Genomic DNA, 23,838 nt, shown 5'->3' on the forward strand with positions numbered 1-23,838 from the left:
GCCGAAGCCGTCGTTCGTCTGAACTATAATAGAATCAGACGGCTTCAGTAGTGTCTTCAGTCATCATCTAGTTAATATTGCGTGACACAATATTATTAGATGAATTCGAAGCAGAGTTCGACAACAACACACCATCTCACATTAACCTGCTTTGACTTATCTCTCATTAACCTGCCTTTGACTTGGAACTTAGATTTTAGAGGCTATTGCTGCAAGCAACAATACAGTTATCAGTTGTATTTATTATTTAACCCTTTATTAAATGTCCATCAAACAAGACCACCTCCATTTTAAGCCACCCCTTTTCCTTTCTTCTCTCTCTCCATCCTTCTCTCTCCTCTCTCCAGACCTGTTTTACCCACGCAAGTAAGTCCCCTTCTCTCTCATATATACATACATATATATGCAAATCTATATATATCTAATTTTGTACCTTCATGTTATCACACCTCAATACCCAAACACCCAATCTTTAACTTTCTTGAAATTTTATTTTCTTTCCAAGATCCAATTTTTAACTTTCTTGATCTGAAATTTAAATCCTTTTTTATTAAATTAATAATCTTTTTGCATTCTTAATCGATTTAATTTCATTTTTATTAACTTTTTATTCACAGATCTGTAACATTTTAGTTAGATTCATTTTCATTATTATTTTTTAAAAATTTTTGATCTATTTGTGTATAATAATTGTTTAATTTTTGTGGGTTTTGATTATTGAGATTTGTATCATCATGTGGTTATTGGATCTAAAAGTATTTAATCTTTGTTGTGGTTGGATTTGTAGTAATGGATGATGATGGATTGAATATGAGGAATTGGGGGTATTATGAGCCTTTGTTTAAAGAACATATTGGGCTTCAATTAATGTCTCCATTTGGTGATAATAACCGTGACGTAAAACCCTTCTTATCGGGCCGTGAAAGCCCGATAATGATTAACCCCAACGGTGGTGAGGCGGCTGTCACATCGGCAGCCGCCTACCACCACCATTACCCGCTGGTACCGACGCATTATATGCGGGATAGTTGGGCCCATAGAGAAAGACTTCTTCATATGTTACCCGTAAACCCAACATTCGTTCCCTACACTTCCGCTTCTAATTCGGCCCACATTATGCTGTCGACCGACGGTGGTGGTGATGATGGTGACGTTGGTGGGCCCGGGCCCGTTAAGAAGAGGTCAACGGGCCAGGGCCCGAAACTGCCACACGGTAAGAAACCGAAGAAGGCGAAAGAAGGCCCGAGTCAAGCGGGCCCACGATCGAAAACTACGAGACGGAATTTAGACGTGGTAATAGACGGGCTGGATATGGACATATCGGGAATCCCAATACCCGTGTGCTCGTGCACAGGAACGCCTCAACAATGTTATCGGTGGGGGTCGGGCAGGTGGCAGTCGGCTTGTTGCACGACCACTATTTCAATGTACCCGTTGCCGATGAGTAGTAAACGGCGTGGGGCCCGGATCGCGGGGCGGAAGATGAGTCAAGGGGCGTTTAAGAAGGTGTTGGAGAAGTTGGCTTCTGAAGGGTATAGTTTTGATAATGCTATTGATTTGAGGGGGCATTGGGCTAAACATGGGACTAACAAGTTTGTAACAATCAGATAAATTATCAAGTGTAGATAATAATTTGTGACTTGACCATGAGGTTTTAAGGTTTTTTGAGGTTTAGACATATGGATCTTATTTTTGTTTTGATTTATGAAAGATGATGATTCTTGTTGACTCTTTTAACTGTATATTTAAAATTCAGTTGATGATATTAATATTTGTTGTCAATCTATGATGTTTGAATATGTGATGTGGTGTGTTGCTGTGATTTCATAGGGTTTGTGGGCTCTGGTAGATGTAATTCTTGTGCCAATATTTGATACAAGGACAAAAGTAAATTATATTTTGGGTGTAAATATAGTCGTAGTCCATTTGATTAACCCATTTAACTAAAGAGATCAGATCATATTTGGGTTGATATATTTTAAAGAGACCAGATTTTATTTGGGTTGATATATTTCATTTGTTTAACTAAATATGTTGTGTTTGGGTTAACATGTTTAAACCATTTAATTTAATGAGTTGTGTTTGAGTTAATCGAGCTAACCACAAATGGAAACATTAACCTGTTTACGACTTGTTTAATCCGTATTTAAGCCCTCTAATATGTTCACTTAATTTACAACTTTATTATAACTCACTTGCACTTGCACTTGCACTTGCACTTGCACTTGCACCAGGTCAACTTATAGTTTCGCTTATCTTAAAGTTAGCTAAATGGATCACATGCTGGTGAAGTATGATTTTTTTTCTTTATACTCGTTTACAACTTATCTATCTGTTTGATTTATTTAGATAAGTGGGTATAACAAGTGGAGTTTAGGCATGTTTTGAGTTTAACTTCTTATAACCCATTTTTTACATCTGCTAAACCCCTTTAATACAATTACGACTCAGTTTTTTCTTATTTAATTAAACATGTAGTGTTCGGGTTGACATGATGAATTGATGATTAACCCATTTAGTTAAACGTAAATATTGTGTTTGGGTTGATATGTTTAATTCATTTAACTAAGCGGACCGTGTTTGGATTGACATGTTTAAACTTTAAACCATATAGATAAACAAATCATGTTTGGATTGACCTGTTTAACCTCATGTCGACCGGTTTTACAGCTTGTTTTACCTATATTACAACCCTTCTAACTAGTTCACCAAGTTTACAACTTTAGCATAAGTTTGTAACCCACTTGCAACCTTTCAACCTGTTCGCCTCATCAAGATAAGTGGATCAGGTCACATGATTTTAAATAGGGTTGACGTCTTTGACACTTGTTTACTGTTAGGAACAAAGCGGCGCACGGAACAACACACGAACAAAGCACACACGATTACACACGCAGTAAATAGAAAGTATAAACGATAAACACGACACAAGAATTTTACATGGTTCGGTCCCAGCGAGGGACCTACATCCACGGGTTGCAACTAGGTTATATCATTGATAAGGTGCGCAAATTACAATTACATAACGAGTGTATATATAGATATAAAACTAGGGTTGAAGGCTTAACTAACAAGAAACAATAACGGGCCCGAGCCCTTGTTCTCCTTGCCATCATTTGAGACCAAGCCCAAAGCCTTCACAAACCCAACAATCTCCCACTTGAAGGCTTTGCACTAACCGCAATAGCCACCCAAACAAAACCTTGTACCCAGTAATTCCAGTAATACAGCAAGCACCAAGAAGAGAATTTCCATTCGGAATTCCGGTCTCAAAACCCCAACGTCACTGTGTAACTTTACCTGAACACCCCCGCGCTCCCACTGTTACCAAATTCCCGTCAAAGTTTAAACCTCCGAATATGCTCAAGCTGACATCCTTGTGGCTCCAGGATTCATGCTTGCATTATGAACCCGCTTAGCTCTACCCGACGTAGCGAGCCAAGACTTTTACAACCAGAAAAGTCTTCAATAATAGATTCACCGATGCTTCATTGAAGTAGGTAACAAGAAAATGAAACAAAACATAATCTCGAGCCAAGAGTTTTCACTGCCTTCCACTGAGTCCCAATGCATCACCACCGACACATTCTCAAAAGCAGAATTTACCATTTATGGACATCGACTCTAAAGAATGATTCACACCTTTATGAAGCACCACTAAGTCAAACTATACCCAGCTCCCACTGTCTCTGTTATCCCAACCAATGCCAAAACAACACTCATGAGTCGAATCTCCACTCGTATTTCCGTAGTGAAAACCTTCACCCAGTAACAGTACATAAGATCCCCTCAAATGGCAAACCACCGATCACTACCGAACAAGAATAGCTTCACAGTCCCAGACCAGCTAATAGGCAAACGGTTATAGCAGCAATCGAGCTTTCAACAAAATCAAGCGGTACCAAGGGTTCTATGACCGTACACACGATCAGTTAACGCAAACCCTAACCAAAAGATCACCCAACGAGCAATAGATCACATGACTTTCCATTATTTTTTTTTCACTTATGTCGTCACCAGCGCACCCATTGGTTCTATTTTCTCCAGGTTTATCCATCACCAGTACCACATCCAAATTCCCATGACAAACCAATCAACCAAATCCAAACCATCAAACATTCCGATCACAACTTTCCCATTTTCAGTTATGACAATAACAAACGAGAAAAAATCAGAAATAATGAACAGACACAACAATTGCACTTACCTGAACTTGATAGCTTAGACTAATCTCTTGCAAACAAATCTGAACCCGAACCCCAAACGGTCTTCACAAAATGCAGCTTAAAAAAATCATGGTTGATAATAAATAGTCAAACCCCGAACTTGAAACACAAAACTCTAACCTTTACCCAACGAATCTAAGAGCTTTTAACAAACCCTAATTGATAGTTTCATAAAGTTTAACCTGATACTATCCTCATCTTGATCAAACAAAACAAAAACCTTTCATTTATTGTCAAACAAAAAAAATGACATAAAAACCACATTTTTTTTTGTTTATCACGAAAGCCCACCACAAAATTCACAGAAGTGATTATCTTTTGGATGCATGTTTCCCGAGACAATAATATGGCACGTAATTTTTGGGTTTCAAAAATTTTTTATCTATATTTTTTATATATACATTTAAAAATATAAAACTTAAAAAAATATGATTTGATGTTTACCATTTTATAATTATCAAGCCCAAAATTCTTTTTTATCCATAATTCATTCAATTAAGTTTAAATTATTGGGCCCAAACTAAAACTAAAAACTAAAAAAATTAATAAAAACCCAATACAAAATAAAAGAAATAGTAGTTGATTGAAGTTCCTTTTTGGTTTCTTCATTCTTTGCGAATGCTAAACAAAACCTGAACAACGACCGACGACGAACCCAGCCGACCACCACTATTGGTTCATTGTTGACCACCAGGCTCCTTTGCGGTTGACCAAGCCAATCACCAAGGACCAAGCTATTTATTTTTTCCAATGTTAGAAGAGTTTCATTAATCATTTCAATCGTTAGTTATTACGGTATTTTATTTTAATAATATATTTTTCTATGTTTATTGTTATAATATATATTAAGCGTCATTTAAAAATTAGCTTATATATTTTGTTAATTGTTAAGGCCACGGGCCTTTTTATTTTGGCTCGACCGAGGTATCTAAATTAGGGATGAGATCGGGACCGTACCGGTACCGACCGGTCCCGGTCCTGAAAATTACCAAGTTTTGGAACCGGTACCGGTACCGAAATCTTCGGTTTGGTACCGGTACCGGGATGGTACCAGTACCAAAGGTAAAAAAATCGGGAAATACCGGTACCAGTCCCGGTCCCGATACCGAAACTCAAAACTTTGGTATTGATTTGGTACTGACGGTACCAAATTGGTACTGAATTTGCCCATCCCTAATCTAAATCCTCGAAGACGGCCTACAGATATTTAATAATAACGACCATGAATAAACGCCGGTCAACCTTGACCAAGAAACAAAAAAAAAACCTCACCGGCCACTGACCTTGATTACGCACCCGACAACAAACGCCAACAACCGATCATCATTCAGCCGGCTTAAACCCAAAGACTAATCATGAGCACGACTCCCGCAAAACAAACCGCCGACAATAGGTCTCGGTTTCCGGCGAAGTATGTCAAGAGTTTCTCTGCCACAGTCGATTAATGAACACGAAAACCCTAAGCGTGATCATCACAGGGCCTTCTTCTTCGGACCTAATTTCATGTCTCCAAAGTTTCTTTAGTCGACAAAGCCGCCGACAAATCGAAAACCTAACCGATTTGCAATTATGTAAATAAGATACGACGGTTCAATCCGCTGTCGCAGCGGCAACACCGAAACTTAACATAGCAAACTTCAATCTTTGAAGGGTATACAAACCTCCTGTGAAATCGTAACTAGTGCAACGTGTGTTAAACGAGCCTATGCTCTGATACCACTTGTTATGAACAAAGCGGCGCAGCGGAACAACACAAGAACAAGCACACACGATTATACACGCAGTAAATAGAAAATATAAACGATAAACATGACACAAGAATTTTACGTGGTTCGGTCCCAGCGAAGGACCTACATCTATGGGCTGCAACTAGGTTATATCATTGATAAGGTGCACAAATTACAATTACATAACAAGGGTATATATAGATATAAAACTAGGGTTAAAGGCTTAACTAACAAGAAACAATAACAGGCCCGAGCCTTGTTCTCCTTGTCAACATTTAAGCCCAAGCCTAAAGCCTTCACAAGCCCAACATTTACAACCTATCAACTTGTTTGACTAGCTCAGATAAATGGATAAAGTAAGTCGTGTTCAGTCTATATAATTTTAAGTGTATTTGACGTGAATAAATATATGGGTTGGCATGTTCACTCTTAGTTTAAGCTTCATATTACATTTCCTAACCCCTTAAACCCCATTCACATCCCATTAACATGCTTACTGTTAGGGCACGGATTTTCAGTATCCTCAGCAAACATTATTCATAGCCGATTTGGGATGCGGTACCCTCAGAGGTAACAGGTATCCTAATTACATTATATATATAACATGATTTTTGCTTCTTTCTATGTTTACCAGGTCAAAGATTGTTATTGTGATTTCCCAAAAACTCGCACTTTCAGTTGATAAAGCGTGACAAGAAAGGAAACGTGCTGATTGAAGGGCTAACGGCTAATTGGAATAATTCTGTAGTTTCCTTAAATATAGGAATTTTAGTTAGTTTTATTTTTGTATAAATAGAGCTCAAAACGGATCACAAAACACACACTCTAGCACTCGAGAACTTACTAGTACTCGCCCTCATTGTAATCACGATCCGATTAAGCTCTACCACTTGTAATCACTTTATTATTAATAAATCGGTGGTGATAGTTTTCACCATCCGGGGTTTTTTTCTTGTTATCCCAAGGATAACAGGGTTTTTCCTCGCAACAAATCCTTGTGTTCAAGTACTTTTACGTTCATTTCATACAAGCACCTAGTCCCAATTACTAATTTGGTTATGAAATTACCATTGTCAATTTTTGACCAGAACAATTTGGCGCCCACCGTGGGGCTAACGGTGCTTTAATCCATTAAATCTGTTTATTTCATTCACCTTCCTTCTCTTTACAATAGCCTCACAACCAAAAACCAGTTCGGTCTTTGCTCTAGTGGTCACTACTGCTTCAAGTGTCAACCCAGGACCTCCATCACTGTCGAAGAAAAATACTCAGCCCAGAGGAGAACTTCCACCATTCGCGGGATCCTCTACACGGGTAGACCCGGTTATTTCTAACAATGATATTTTTTCTTTGATAAAACAGGTCAAAACGCACATAGAGCAGCAAGAGAAGACCAACTCAAGGCTATTCAAGGAGATTGAAGGAATCAAAAAGAAACCAGGGCAGGAGGCCACTCCAATCATGCCCAGGGTCCTTGATTTTGTTTCTCCAGGATCATCTATCCTTCAGAATCTCGGATCCTAGGGGACACAATTAGCAAGGATTCCATCGCAGCAGCAATCAGGATACCGGGGAGCTTTTCCTTCGGTATCCACGGAGTTACCCGGACCAACGAGGCCAGGGTACATCAACATGCAGCCTCGCTCAACCGTGCCTGCCGGCATATTTTCATCAGGATCCCCTATGATGTCCTCGGAAGTGCATGTTGGAGATGACATCCCTATGCAGGCACCACCTTACCCTGGGGATACCATCAATAGCGGAATTAACCACCCAAGCTCAGGATACCAGAGACCTAACGAAGATCTTGGAAACAGTTTACTTAATTCTAATTTATACACTAACCATGGATCTGTGCAGGACAAGGGGATATCCCCCGACATAGCCAGGGAATTACAGAAGATGAAAGATATGATTTCCAGTATCCCCGGGATAATCCGTCCCATAGCTGAAGTTCCAACGGGCAGTCACAAACTTTCCAGGTTCACTTGGCCCATATGCGACGTGGAGATCCCCAGGAAATTCCAGACGCCCAACATGAAACTTTATGACGGCACTACGGATCCTGAGGAGCATGTAGCTCAATACAGAGAAAGGATGGAGGTCAACCCTATCCCTGCAGAAATCAAAGAAGCCTGTCTAAGTAAAGGGTTTGGTTCAACACTAACGGGGCCGACCCTCAAATGGTTATTAATTATTCCTTCCAATACTATCACTTCCTTTGCTCATTTAATTAACTTGTTTAATAATCAATTTTCTTGTAGTAGATCTTTTGAGAAAATGACAGGTGATTTATATAGAATTGTTCAGCATATCCATGAATCCCTAAGGGATTACATAATCAGATTTAGCAGGGAAGCTTTGGAAATCCCCAACCTTGATATGGCAACTGCTGTTGAAGCCTTCAAGATGGGACTTAGGAAGGATTCTCCTTTCTACGATGACCTCGTCATGACTCCATGCAGTAATCTTGATGAAGTCAGAAATAGGGCGTTGAGATACATTCAGCTGGAAGATGATAAGAAGGCTCATGGAGGTTTGGTTATCCCAAAGTACGAGTCTACCAACTAGGAAATCAGACTCTCCCCAAAAGTTCTTTAGGCCAAAGCCTTATTCCAAGCAGGATAATCCCAAGATCAACGTTGTGGAAGAAGACGAAGATGACGAAGAATATCCTAAAATATCCGAATATTGCTTTAACCTAGATATTGGTGGTGTAATTTGTGCCATGCAGGATCTAGGTGACAAGGCTAGATGGCCTAAGAAAAATGAGAAGCCTGGATCAAACAAAGACAAGTCAAGGTGGTGTGCATTCCATCAAGATTTTGGCCATCGGACAGATGATCGTATAGCACTCCGGAAGGAGATAGGGTACCTTCTCAGTAAGGGACACCTAAAGGAACTATTTGGAAGAAATAAGAACAAGAGTCAGGATCCTGTTAAGATACCTGAAAGGGCACCTTCTCCACCACCCGGAGCTAAGGTGGTATCCTTTATCTCTGGAGGATCTGACATCTGCGGGACCTCGTATTCAACAGCCAAGAAACATTTCAGAGAAACAAAGATGGAAAACTGAGAAAGACCTCTCCGTACTTCCACATTGACAACTCAAAGGATCATATCCTTCGATGAGGAGGATAGATGTGGCCTTCTGGACCCAAACCACGACGGTTTGGTAATCACTTTATGTATAGCTAACTGTTTTGTGTGCAGGATACTCGTTGATGGAGGAAGCTCTGTAAACATTATCTAGATGGATGCATTGAAGAAAATGGATATCCCAGAAATAAAGATTATCCCGAAATCCTCAGTTCTTGTCGGATTCAGTGGCAAAACCAAGAACACCTTGGGAGAGATCAAACTTCCAATATATATTGAGGGAACTAACTGCCTACAAAAGTTTTGCGTTATTGACTCTTTATCTTGTTGTAATGTGATTTTAGGCTGGCCCTGGATCCACAGCATGAAGGCAGTACCCTCGACCTACCATCAGTGTGTGAAACTCCCAAGTCCCTGGGGAGTCATCGAAATTGAACGTGATCAGCAAGATGCCAAGGAATGTTATGCTTCATCAATGAAGTGGACTACAAAGCCTACTCAAGCATAGCAATTACAGCAACAACCAGGGAAGGTCCTGCAAGCAAGAGAGTAGGATGTAAAGGAAGTATTTTTGGATCCTCAGGATACTGAAATCAAAGTATTGTTAGGAACAAGTATTCCTGAGGATATTGAGATGGAATTGATATCCTTTCTAAAGAAAAGAGCTTCTACCTTCGCCTGGAAACATGAAGATATGACAGGTATATCTAAATCTATAATCACTCATAAACTTGGTATAGATAAATCTTTCAGGCTAGTACATCAAAAGCGACGGAAGTTTGCTCCTGAGAGAAACGCTATCATACAAGAAGAGGTGCAGAAGCTGCTCAAAACCAAGATGATAAGAGAAGTCCAATATCCTAGATGGTTGGCCAATCTAGTTTTTGTCCAGAAGAAAAATAGAAAATGGAGAGTGTGTGTGGACTTCACAGACCTGAATAAGGCCTGTCCAAAAGACCCATTCCCACTCCTGCACATTGACTCAATGGTGGATGCAACTGCTGGCCTCGAGCTGCTAACATTCGTGGACGCATCCTCAGGATTTCAACAGATTCAAATGGAGCCTTCAGATCAAGAAGACATGGCCTTCATGACTCCCACAGGTATATACTATTATACTGCAATGCCTTTTGGACTTAAAAATGCAGGTGCAACATACCAAAGGCTCGTCAACATGATGTTCAAAGACCAACTGGGGGACACGATGGAAGTCTACATAGATGACATGGTGGTAAAGTCGAAAAAGGCTGAGGATCATCTCAAAGACTTGGCAACAACATTTGATATCCTGGATGAATACAACATGAAATTAAATCCAGCCAAGTGTCACTTTGGGGTCAAAGCAGGAAAATTCCTGGGATACATGGTCACCAAAAGAGGAATAGAAGCAAGCCCAGAGCAGATCAAGGCTATCCTGGATATCAAATCACCAAGAAATGTCAAAGATGTCCAACGATTGACCGGAAGAATAGCTGCTCTCAACAGATTCATCTCAAGATCTTCAGAGAAGTGTAAAGACTTCTATGATATCCTAAAGAAGAATCAAAAGTTCGAATGGGGAGAGAAGCAAGAAAGGGCATTGGTATCCCTGAAAGAATACTTATCCTCAGCGCCACTCCTGATGAAGCCGGTTGATGGTGAGCCATTATCCCTGTACTTAGCCATTTCTGGGAGTGCAATCAGTGCCATCTTGGTCAAGGATCATGAAGGTCAACAACATCCAATATATTATGTAAGTAAAAGTCTGCTAGATGCTGAATCCAGGTATTCTTATCTTGAAAAGGTAATTTTAGCACTTATAATGGCTTCAACTAAACTAAGACACTACTTTGAAACTCATGCTATACATGTAAAAACTAACTATCCTATTAAAGCTGTTTTGAGAAAACCAGAAATGTCAGGTAGGATGGCATAATGGGCTGTGAAACTTAGTGCATGCGATATCTTGTATGAGCCAAGAACAACCATCAAATCTCAGGCACTTGCCGACTTTGTGGCTGATTTTAGCCAGGATATACTTGAGGAAGTAGAGAAAGAGGTTCAACAATTGGACATCAAGGAAAGTTGGACTTTGCATACTGACGGTGCCTCAAACGTAAGAGGAACAGGTCTAAGTATCCTGCTAAAATCGCCACAGGGGGACATAATACCTCTATCCATATCTTGTGAATTTCAGGCTACTAATAATGAGGCTGAATATGAAGCCTTAATAGCTGGTTTACAATTAGCTGAGGATATGAAGCCAGGTATCTTCAAGTTTATGTTGATTCTTTGTTATTAGCTAATCATTTTAATGGCTCTTATGCAATGAATGCAGAAAACCTAGCAAAGTATTTAGAAGTAGTTAAGGAATTAGCTATGCGTTTCGAAACATTTGAAATAATACAGGTATCAAAGGAAGAGAACACTGAAGCGGATGCCTTAGCAAATTTAGCATCAGCTCTCAAAATACAAGGAGATGTCAAGATTCCTATCTTGCATATCTTGGCTCCAGCAACAAAGGAGAACTATGAAATCATGGAGACTTCAGAAATTGAAGACAATCCAGTATCCTGGACCCGCCCCATAATACGATATCTTCAGGATAATGAGATTCCAAAAGGAGAAAATTTCAGAGCCTTTCGAATGAAGGTAACCCAGTATATCATCATGATAATGTATTATATAGAAAGTCACTTGCAGGTCCATACTTGAGATGCTTGAAATATCAAGAAGCACAAGAAGTTCTCAAGGATATACATGAAGGTGATTGTGGAAACCACACTGGGGGTAGGGCCTTAGTATCCAAGATATTAAGAACAGGTTACTTCTGGCCAACAATGAAGAGAGATGCAATGGATTTCTCCAAAAAGTGTGATGCTTGCCAAAGACATAGCAACATATTGCATCAACCAGCTAAACCATTATATCCTATCATATCCCCGTGGCCATTTATGAAATGGGGAATGGATATTGTGGGAAAACTGCCTAAGGCTCCTGGCGGAAAGGTCTTTATGCTGGCCATGACAGATTACTTATCCAAGTGGATTGAAGTAGAGGCACTCGTTCAAGTCAAAGAAAAGGATGTGATCTAGTTCATCAAACGCAACATCCTGACAAGATTTGGTATTCCGGCGGAGATTGTTTGTGACAATGGCTCACAGTTCATCGGTAGTAGAGCAACCAATTTTTGTGAAAGTTGAGGAATCAAGATGGTGACTTCAACTCCAGTACATCCTCAAGCTAACGGTCAAGCAGAATCCAGTAACAAGATCATCATCAACAATCTGAAGAAGAAATTGGGATCCAAGAAAGGAAAATGGGCTGAAGAACTACCATTTGTCCTTTGGGCTGATAGAACCACCTCAAAAAATGCAACGGGACAAACACCTTTCTCTTTGGTGTTTGGGGTTGAAGCCATTATCCCTACAGAAATGGTGATCCCTACAGCAAGAACCAGCCTCCAAGATACTGAATACAACAACCAAAGCCTTACTGAAGACCTGGATACTGTAAGTCCTGTGGAGGATCTTTCAATATGATATCAACTAATCTCAATGTTGGTGCGGAAATCCAACACAAGATGATTCAAGAACAAATATCAAGAAAACACAGAACACAAAGGACTGCTTCAAAACACACGTTATTATTAACGTCGGGTGCTTAAGCACTATGCTTACAATACTCGTCTAATACACCAATGATACTAGACGGCCAAAACACAATTGAACGAACAACTAAACCCTATACAAAGATATCTATATATAAGGTAGCCAACATACTAGCCCAACAAAAGCCCAAAGCCCACCGAGATCGATAATGATCTCGGTTTACATACGAAACACAAAAACAAGCCTAACTAAGTGCAAACCATCAAGTATAGACCCAACAATCTCCCCCTTGGTTTGTAGCTTAGTTCATTAATCGTACCCCATAATATCAACATCAGCATCCTTTTGACCACCTGCCCAATAACCAGTTCTGATAATAGAATCCACCATTCTGGTGTATTCCTTTGCAGCAGTTTCAAAGATTGGATCAGCAATGATTTGAAATCTGCTGAGGGTCTTGATATCTCGTTCTCCAAGCTTGAGCAAATCCTTTGGATCAAAAAATCTGTATTGCCCCTTACCCTTCTGTAAACGTATGACGACGGTAGCAGTCATACTGTCGAACATCTAGAATCTCATATTCTCTAAAGTTCCATCAGGTATTGCATCAGGTACAGGAATATGAGTAGCTTTCTTTGTTGCAGGCCACATCACGTTTACCATGGTTTTTCCTGTCTTTGGATCCTTTACACCTTCAGCCTTTTTCAAGAATGATTTGGTAGTAGTCATCTTCGGAAAGCCTCTATCCACTTGGCTCCTGAGGAAGTTCCAGAAATCAATTCCTCTTTTATCATTAGTTGGATTGTGGAATGGTGCATTGATGAGGTCACTGAGATCCACCTTTTTCCAAGATCCAAAATCTTTCATCCTCTTGTAGTACTCGGTGTTCCCAGACCTTCGTTTAACCCACCACATATTCTTTTCAACATCAGATCCCCAAGACATAACCCCAGAACGATCACCATATTTATCTGAAAAGCCCTTTTGAAAAGTAACAATAAATCTATCAGGATGATCGGAGGATTCAACATTCTGATTTGAATTCTTCATAATCATAATCTTCTTTTGGAGTCGATCCGACTTCTCATCTGTCATTGGAGATGCAGACATGTATTGTTTCAATGTTTCGGATTCATCTATGTTTTTAACAAGACGACCACCAGAACTGCCACCTTGATCTACATTGGGAGTCTTTGAAGTTACATCAGCACCACTCTTGAATTCATCTCCAAATTTCTGAACAAGTTTTTGTTGGAGGTCTAGATATATAGCAGTTAATTCTCCCATACCAGACTGAAGCTCTTTAATCTTGGAATCTTTATCAGTATTACTAGCTTCAAGTTTTTGAATGCGTACGTCTTTGACAACTGAGTCTTGTTCGAGCTCAAAGACTCGACGTTGCAAAGCTTGGACGTCTACTGGTTCAGCTTCCAGTACGACCCCCTTTCCCTTATTCTGGAAAAATTGTTCCTGCATAGCAAGAATATGGGCAATATTCTCGGAGGCACTGGAGCTTGTCTGACCCTGATTGGTGGGGTCGGATGATCCAGATGGAATATCAGTATGTGGAACATCAGCCTCAAAGTCAAACTGTTGAGCTATATCATCAAATATCTATTCCTGGGTTTGAGGCTCAGCAGTTGATGGATTTGAATCAACATGAGTCTCAAGAATTGCTAACTCTTGTTGTTGTTGCTGGCTTGTTGTTGGTGTTGCAGGTTCATTAATCAGAACGCCTGATCTTGGATCTTTCTTTCTTCTTTTCCGTGGAACTAGATCGGCGTCTGATTCTCCTGGTACATCTTCATCTTGATTTTCAGCAACTGTTTGAGGAGGCTTCAAAGCAGTTGACTGAAGTAAATCTTTAAACTTCTCAAAATCTAGTAACTGTTCAGAAGACGGAGCAGTCTCCGTTTCACGGTGTTCGGACTCCAACTTTTGTACAGGAGTCTCCTCATCTTCATCATCATAAATTATCTCAAAAGCAGCAGTACGCCTCTAAACTGGCGCCACATGCTCTTCAGCAACCTGAGCTGTCACCGGAACAGTTTCTATTTTAGCAAAGCAGCCGAACTTAACTAACTCATGAAGGCCTTGATAGACGACCTTTGCCCCTTTTCTTGATTGCTTCATCAACCCAAAGGTATTGGGTCCCACTGACTTCATATCCGGTGTCTCAACAGATCTAACAAGGTCAGTGTAATGTGAATCAAAGATCATTTGTAGAAACCGAGGATACATAAGAAACATCTCTTTCTTCTTTCCCTTCAGATTGCTCAACATCTCATCGAAAACGAACTTGGAATAATTGTAATTCCAATCCATGATCAGAGCAACAATGGCCGACATCTGCGTGTGGCTAATCTCATCAGAACCCCCTTTTCGTCCCGACACACTCGTAAAGAATGTGTGTATCAGAAATCTCCAGTACGGGTGGAATAACTTCTTGATTGCAGGGGGTAGGATCCCTCGTAGCCCATTCTTGTAAGGACCTCAGAAACAGTAGCAGTAGAGTACTCAGTTGGGTAATCAGGTTGATCCCCAAATAAAAGCACTTCACGTATAATGGCCTCTGTGATGACGATCGACTTCTTTTGCACTTTGGAGTCAATACACACAACTCCACCTGGTCCTCGCTGGTTGATCGAAGCATTGTTCCAGAAGTCCGTCATCATTTTCTTGCAAATGACAAGATTTTCTCGTAAGGCATGAGAAATCCTGCAAGTATTGAGGCCAACGATCATGGACTTGAACTCCTTGTGTGCTGGAGGAGGATCAAACAAATATCCAGCTATATTGTGAGTATCAACGAACTTTAGAGGAGCTTGATCAGCCATTACTGCAACAAACGAGTCAAGTTAGTAAATGTTTACATAACTTGAGTGACAATCATGAGTTTAAGAACACCAATTTTAATTTCTCAAACATTAGAGACTAATTGTGACAAACAAGATTAATAATGTATTTTAATAGTTTTCGGTCCAAGGTGGCTATTTTCAGTCAAAGTATGGAGTTCTCGGTCAAAGGATGCATGATCTCTGTCCAGTCCCACTAAGAACAGGGGTTCTCGGTCAGGGACAAGAGATCTTGGTCAACAAAAGTCAACCGAGAACCCTTAGTTTGACCATGGGTTTTCGGTCAAACCGCTAATGAGACAAAAAAGGAAACTCTTTGAATTCAGCCTAGAACTCCGTGTCATCCCTTACAAATAATCGAAGTCTCCAATCCACCATGGAACCTGGAATAAGCTTTTAAGACCACCACAGTGGTAACATGCCGCATCCTCGATAGATCTCATACCTGTACTCGAACATAAAGAAACTAAAGCGCGAACAATCTTGATTAGGATACTAAAGTATTAGGGTTTTCGGCCAGATGGGTTTTCTTCAGAGAGAAACAATCTTTGAAAGTAATAATAATAATTGAGTTAGAAAACCCTTTATATTCCAAACTTCATGGGCCGAGAACCCTTAGGGACCAAGAGAAACCTAACCAGACGATACCACATCACAAACTTTGGCCCAAACCAAATTATAAGATGACCATATGCAATCCCAAGACCCAAAGTAGTTTTCCAATATTAAATTAAGCCCAATTTGAACACATGTTTCGAGGAGAGTAGTTTCGAGATAAAAACAAAAATTTAAAAATAATAAACAAAAAAAAAACAACAACATGAATCACAAGTCTTCTAGATATTTATCTAATTTGGGATCAAATTTCAGCTATTTTAAAACAACCAACACCTTTTTATGAAAAGATCCGAACATGAAATCATATTGATTAAGATACTTTCACAATGATTCATTTTCAGCATTATTGTAACATAGTGAAAAGGTTGATAGCAGGTAATTTTCTCGAACTTCATTGTGCCAGTGATATGATTAGATTCAATTAGGCATAAAGCTTACATGGACATCACTTATGGACCTATGATGCCCCTTATATATTCTCAAGGCGTATTTGGCTTTCCCCAGATCACCCTAATTTGACTCCAACCCCCTAGTACTTGATCAAAATACTTTTTCTCTATACAAAATGATTTTAAGCTTTAAGGTTGAACGTTGGACTTACATGTCATCCGGACTTACAAGCCTTATATTCAGGATGTTTAGGACTTATTTGTATGCTCCACCCCTGTAGTTCCCTGGGATCCCTTTAAGCTTTTGGAAAACAATTTGAATGACAATAATTTTCACATATATATAAATATTATATAATTTTTTTTATATACTTCAAATGAAATATACTATTTTTGGCGATCAAGACACTAACGGGCTCGTGTATGACTGGGTAATTGCTTTTTTGCCTATCATTCGGAGAGATGTATCTAGGGACATGCAAACATCTTCAAAATGACTCTCCACAATAAGTTTAGCAGATTTAGTTTATATCACTTCAAACTTTTAGTTATCATGGAAAGCTACCATACACATCAATGACTTATCAAAAGCCTTTTTAGCCTAATAACTTCACACGTTAGGCACACAAAATCAATTTATCTATCATTTCTCAAAGGTTGGATCAATTTTCCTTGGAAAATAGTTTAAGCTTCTAAAAAGCTTTTAGCTGAATAATAATATCACTTCCCAGAAGACACACATGTTAAGAACTCAGTCACCCCAGTCACTCTTTAGCTTTCAGGTAAATGGCTATCCCGTATGACCACAAGTGGTTAACAGGACCAAACACATATAAGAATACGTGTCCCTCCAACTTGGAATTACCGACATAATTTTATGTGAAAGAATTCAAAACATAAAACACATCACAATCGCCCCGAAGGCTTTCAGTCTTTAGATAAATAGCTATCCTGTGAATCTACGAGTAGATTACCAGACCAAACATATACAAGTATATGTCCTTCAAACTTGAGCAGTCGACATAATTTTAAGCGAGAGTGAATATAAACAAACACACACTATTTTTTTATTTTTTAATTCACACACACTATTTTTGACTTTTTGATTTTTATAAAATGATAAAAACACACACACACACACTATTTTTTTTCTACCCCTAAATATGTACAAATGTAGAAAATAATGTACAAATTTATTCCCAAAAAAGACACAATCCTCGAACCGAAGCATTTTAAGAAAATTCACAAGCACATTAAATCTGGCTATTCTGACCGGTTTTGTAAATAGGTCCGCCACATTATTATCAGTGTGGACCTGTTCAAGATGAATCAGTTTCCGGTCGTAACAGTCACGAATAAAATGGACTTTGATGTCAATGTGCTTGGTTTTGGAGTGCTGAACGGGATTTTTAACAATTGCAATAGCAGCATCATTATCACAAAAAATGGGAGTGTTAAGAAATTCCAAACCGTAGTCCAGCAATTGATGTTGCATCCAATTAACCTGTGAACAGCAAGCTGACGCAGATACATACTCCGCCTCGGCAGTCGAAGTAGACACCGTTTGTTGTTTCTTGCACTGCCATGAAATGAGAGGATCTTCTGAAAACTAGCAGCCGGCAAATGTGGATTTCCTGTCAATGTCATCTCCACCATAATTGCTATCAGCAAAAGCATAAAGATCAAATTCTGAGTTTTTGGGATACCAAAGACCTAACTTCGGTTGTCCCTTCAGATATCTAAAAATGCGTTTAATAGCAATTAAATAAGAGAGTTTAGGATTAGCCTGGAAACGAGCACATTGACAGACTGCAAACATGATGTCAGGACGACTGGCGGTGAGATAGATCAGAGACCCGATCATTGATCGATAGTACGTTTGATCTACGGGACTCCCTTCAGGATCAGACGACAGAAGAGGCCTTTCTGCCATTAGAGTGGCGACACTCTTGGAATCTTGAAATTCAAATTTTGCAAGAATATCTTCAACGTACTTTCCATGATGCAGCAAAATTCCCGTCGAGCTCTAACGAACCTGCAATCCTAGAAATGTTGTCATCTCTCCCAACGAGCTCATCTCAAATCTCTTCTTCATAACCTCTTCAAATTCTGAACACAGCTCAGCACTGGTAGACCCGAAGATAATATCATCCACATAAATCTGAACCAGAATCAAATTTTTCCCAACGGTTTTAAGGAACAGAGTTTGATCAATGGTCCCCCTTGTATAGCCATGACCCAGAAGATGTGCCGCCAACGTAGCATACCACGCCCGAGGAGCTTGGTGAAGACCGTATAATGCTTTATCCAATTTGTAGACATGATTAGGATTCTTAGAGTCTACAAACCCCGGTGGCTAATCCACGTAAATCTCTTCTTTAACTTCGCCATACAGAAACGCGGTCTTAACATCCATCTGATATACCGTGAAACCCATGAAATACGCATAAGCCAGAAAAATCCAAATGGCCTCAAGTCTAGCTACAGGAGCATATACTTCGGTGTAGTCTAGACCTTTAACCTGACGAAAACCACGAACGACTAACCGTGCCTTGTTTCTAACAATAACTCCCATGTCATCTTGCTTGTTTCAGAAAACCCATCTCGTATCTAATGCTTTCTTTCCCTCTGGCAGTTCAACTAACCTCCACACTTTCAGTTTATCGAACTGATTCAACTCTTCGTGCATGGCATCCCCCCAACTTGGTTCTAGAAGAGCCATTTCCACCGACTTCGGCTCAATCTGAGAAATGAAACAAGAAAACAAACAACTGTTTATGTGTACTGTCTGACTTCTGGTGGACACACCTGCTTCAAGAGGGCTGATCACATTCTCAATAGGATGATTTCGTTGAGTTCTTGTCAGAATCGGCTGTTCGGGAACATCTCCAATAGGAGATAAATTTGATAAATTTTCATCAACTTCAGTGAGGGGATTCTTCCATCCAGAAGCCGCTGTACTGTGTGAGTACGAAGTGCTGGCAACGTATTCATTTGGAATGACATCGGGAAACAAGGTGCTCCCAAAGATTTGACGAATAAGACTCTCCCCCTCAACTGTTAAAGCATTTTCTGAAGAATTTGGAGAATGCACAGTTTCCGTAACTTCTTTCGGTTGACTAACGGACGTGGGTGGGTTGTCATCAAGTGGTTCTGTGACATCATCATCCAAAATGGGAGAGATGTGAGATACTGCATGTGGGTCTTCTTTCTCAGTATCTGTTGTAGCACCACATGAAGTTTCTATGTTGATGGCCGGAAACACATTGAACGGTTTGAACAGTTCATTGTAATCGAATAACCAATCCGGACAAACACGAGCATCAGTCTCGTTTTCTTCCAACCAACGAACATCATAGGATTCTAGAATCTGTTTAGTTGACTTATTGTAGACTCTGTAGGCGGTGTGACCAGCATACCCAACAAAATAACAATCATCAGCCTTGGCCCCATACTTCGGAGTAGACTCGAGATTCAGTAGAGTACACGGGCAACCAAAAGCTCTGAAGTGTGCAACAGTAGGCTTATGACCATATACGATCTCATATGGAGTTTTCATTTGTGATTTGTTAATTATCACCCGATTCTGAACATAACAGGCTGTGTTGATAGCTTCTGCCCAGAAGAATAATGGCAGTTTAAAATCACACAGCATGGTACTTGCCGCCTCGATAAGAGTTCTGTTTCTCCTTTCAGCCACACCATTCTGCTGTGGTGTCCGAGCTGAACTGTATTGACGGAGCACCCCCCCTTTTTGAGCAAAAATAATTCAATGATGCATTCCTGAATTTCGTACCATTGTTACAACGAATTCCTTAATGTTTCAGATCCAGCTGATTTTCCATAAGCACCACAAATCTCTTGATCAGTTCTGCAGTTTCACTCTTATTTAACAAGAAAACTACCCAAGTAAACCGTGAGTAGTCATCAGTAATAACGAGACAGTAAGAGCTGCGAGAAAGACTCAAAACATGAACCGGGCCAAAAAGGTCCATATGCAATAGTTGAAAAACTGATGAAATGGTATTAATCAATTTTGGCTTATGAGGTTTTCGATGATGTTTACCCAAAGCACAAGCCACACATTTTTCAATAGTAACAAAGTCTTTAACGGGTAATCCATGTACCAAATCATTTTTAGCAAGACGATTCAGATTTTCATATTAGCATGACCAAGATGACGATGCCAAAGCATGGCATTATGTTCAGACACTTTTGAAAACAAATAAGTTATTTCATCAGGAATATTTTTGTTCATGTCGATCACGTAAGCATTATCTTTTCTTTGTGATCGAACAAGAATCCATTCTTTTGGTATAATGATACCAGGTTTCAAAATCAAGCACTCTTTCTTAGTAAAATGAGTTGAAAACCCTTTATCACAGATTTGTGACACGCTCAACAAACTGTGCTTCAGCTCTGGAACAAAATTAACATTTTCAAATTTTAGAACATCGTTACTTACAGTACCCTTCTGCGTGATCTTCCCTTTTTCTCCACCGGCAAAGGACACATACCCACCATTAAAAATTTGAATGTCACGTAGCTGGGAAATGTCTCTTGTCATATGCCTAGAACAGCCACTATCAACATACCAAGTTCTGATGATATTCCTCCATAGCTGCTCCTGCACGAAGTGCGGGATTAATTAGACTTTGGCACCCAGTCCATAGTAACACTGGGTACACCTGACTCATCTACACTCGTTACGGGCTGCCATGACATATCTTCTCGATTATCTAAAATGGAAGAAGAAACCTTCTGTACCGGAGACTTAGGCATCCATTTATGTTTACCATTGTAAGATTTACTATTGTGTGTACGAATGGATGGTTCAGGCTCTGGTTTGCGTGTAGAGGGAACAGACGAATTTGTTCTCCCGACAGGCCGTGATTTAGAAATCGAGTTAGTTTTTGAAGTCGAATCATGGTTTTTATCACCTCTACTAAACATGTTAGGCTTGGTCTGATGAGTACTAAACCTACCTCATTTGTTCTTGTTCCAATCACCGTCAGAGGGATTTACTTTATGATGCCCGAAATTTCGTCGATAGGTATCACGAGGCATATTCATCTGATAAAATCCATAGTAAGGAACATATGGATGATGTGGACAGTTTCTAGCAATATGACCAGGAATCCCACAATTATAACAAGTTTGACGTTTTATATACAAATCATTGTGGTGAACCTTTTGTCTTGACCTATTGTGTGGGTCAGGTCGCTTAGCTTGATGTTTACCATTAGACATGTTGTTCAGTTCGACACCCTTTTGTTCATTTGAGCATCTCTCTTTAATGAACTTGGGTGGTGGGTAGTTTTTAGCAAATTTTTTATTTTTATTTTTCTTATTAAAAACCACATCATCATATTTCACATTTTTAACAAAATTAACCACACAATTGTCTTTGCTCTTAAAACCAGAGCCCACACAAACAGTCGAACTAAAAGAATTCAAAACAGGCAGTTTTAAAGAAATATCAGAATTAATGTCTTTATTAAACGAAACACAAGATTCATCATCCTCATTAGTCCATTCCTCAACAATTACTTTCTCTGCATATGAAGCAAACATGTTAGAATCGTTCACTCCTGAAGTGGATACATTTGTATTCACAGGATCAGACTTGTCATTCTTATCTTGTTTACCGTACTTCATGCCCTGTACCTTTTCTTCCTGTTCTTTGGTAACAGGAAGTCGAACATAGTTGTCATTGTAAGGTGGGGGTACCCGACTATATCCTATGCCCTCACCTTCGTTTTCCTTCCACCATAACTGATTATCAATCATTGAACTCACAACTTTACTGGAACCCTCGAAAATTTTGAAATCAAGTTCAGCTCTTTCAAATTTAGCATTTAAATTTAAAATCTCTATTTTGGAGGCTTCCAGTTTAGCGGTTAATTCAGCAATTTCCTGCTTGGCATCTAGGTGGTGACAACAGTTTATGCTGAATTCAGATTTAAGCTTGGAAAAATCCTTTTGATTTGCTTCTATTTTATCTAAGAAAGCTTTTTCATTTTTCTTAAGTTTAAAATTTTCAGATTTCACTCTTTCCATGTCTCTAATCAAGTTATCATTGTGGAGTTTATATAAATTAATTTTATCAACACAATCTTGAGAACATGGTTGAAAGCTTACCTCAGATGAGCTAGGAGAAGTGAAGGCCATGAATGCGAATTGAAGTTCCTTGATTTGCTTCTCAGCAGCATTTTCTTCCTAAGCATCCTCAACGTGAGCATAATTGGCGGTCTGATTGCCAATGTTGAGAGCAGCCATCTGACCATCCCAGGAAAATTGTTGAGCAACCAAACCACTTTCACCATTTCCCGAACTACCCCTGACTTCTCCTCTAGCATTTCCCACTGGAACCAGCGCCCTTTCCATGTTTTCTTCCTTTGCTGGGTTTGTACATTCACGAGCAAAGTGACCCGGCTCGTGACAGTTGTAGCATCTCAGAGTGTCCTTGTTAAAACCCACTTTCTGATTGTTTGGCATATTCCAATTGTTCCTTCCCGTTCTCTTAGTGAATTTCTTGGCCCGAAACACTGCCATGGCGATTTGCCAAGAGATATCCATTTCTTCAACATCATCTGGATGGATTTGATCAAGCTCAGTAGCAACTACGGGTTGAACCAAATCACCAACTAGAAATGCATTGTAGCAGTTCATGAACCCCGCCATTAGAGCTATGTTCTCTTGAGTTTCTTTTGGGATAGAGGGAATCTGACTGGAGTTCTGACCAAGAGCAACGCCAGATGACAGAGGCTTACCATTATCAGCCGGAGATTGAGCAGATTTCTTGAAAAATACTGGAGCTGGTTGAGGTGGGATGGAAGAAGAATTGCCCTGAGTGGACGTAAACATTTGGAAGTTTCCTTGGGGTGGAAGTTGCTGAGTGGCCTTAAACATTGAGAAGCTGTCTTGTAAGATGAGGGTATTGTTGGAAGCAACGTTGTACCCAGCTGCACTGTAGGAGTTTGCATGGTTTATTGCACGTTGCTTGTCATCCATGTCACATGCCTTAGTAGTAGCCATCATCTCATAAATAGACATGCTGTTGAGATCTTTTGTCTTCTTGATAACAGCAACATTCATATCCCAACTTTTGGGCAGTGAGTTCACTAACTTGATTAGAGATAGATGCTTGCAGATCTCATCTCAGCCACAAGAGCTATGAACCTTTGAAGTTGAGTTTCCAACGACTCTCCCAAAACATGATTAAACATATTGAATTTCTGTTGCAGCAGGTCTTAGCGACTTCTCTTCATGTCTTCGTTTCCTTCATACACCTCAATTAACGCCTCCCACAACTCCTTAGCAGATTGAAGTTC

The 23,838-nt window shown here is 39.7% G+C and overlaps 1 pseudogene across 1 annotated transcript; it reads left to right on the plus strand.

Moving 5' to 3' along the window:
- Positions 1–335: 335 nt before the first annotated feature.
- On the plus strand, positions 336–1,691 carry LOC143627756 (protein BASIC PENTACYSTEINE1 pseudogene; annotated as a pseudogene). The gene is made up of 2 exons (XR_013152637.1): positions 336–370; positions 788–1,691. The product of XR_013152637.1 is annotated as a protein BASIC PENTACYSTEINE1 pseudogene (transcript).
- Positions 1,692–23,838: the final 22,147 nt, after the last annotated feature.

This window comes from Bidens hawaiensis, unplaced genomic scaffold, assembly GCF_021521415.1.
Source record: "Bidens hawaiensis isolate Kalapana, Puna unplaced genomic scaffold, B.hawaiensis_p1.1 tig00004733_1, whole genome shotgun sequence".
NCBI classification, from domain to species: domain Eukaryota; kingdom Viridiplantae; phylum Streptophyta; class Magnoliopsida; order Asterales; family Asteraceae; genus Bidens; species Bidens hawaiensis.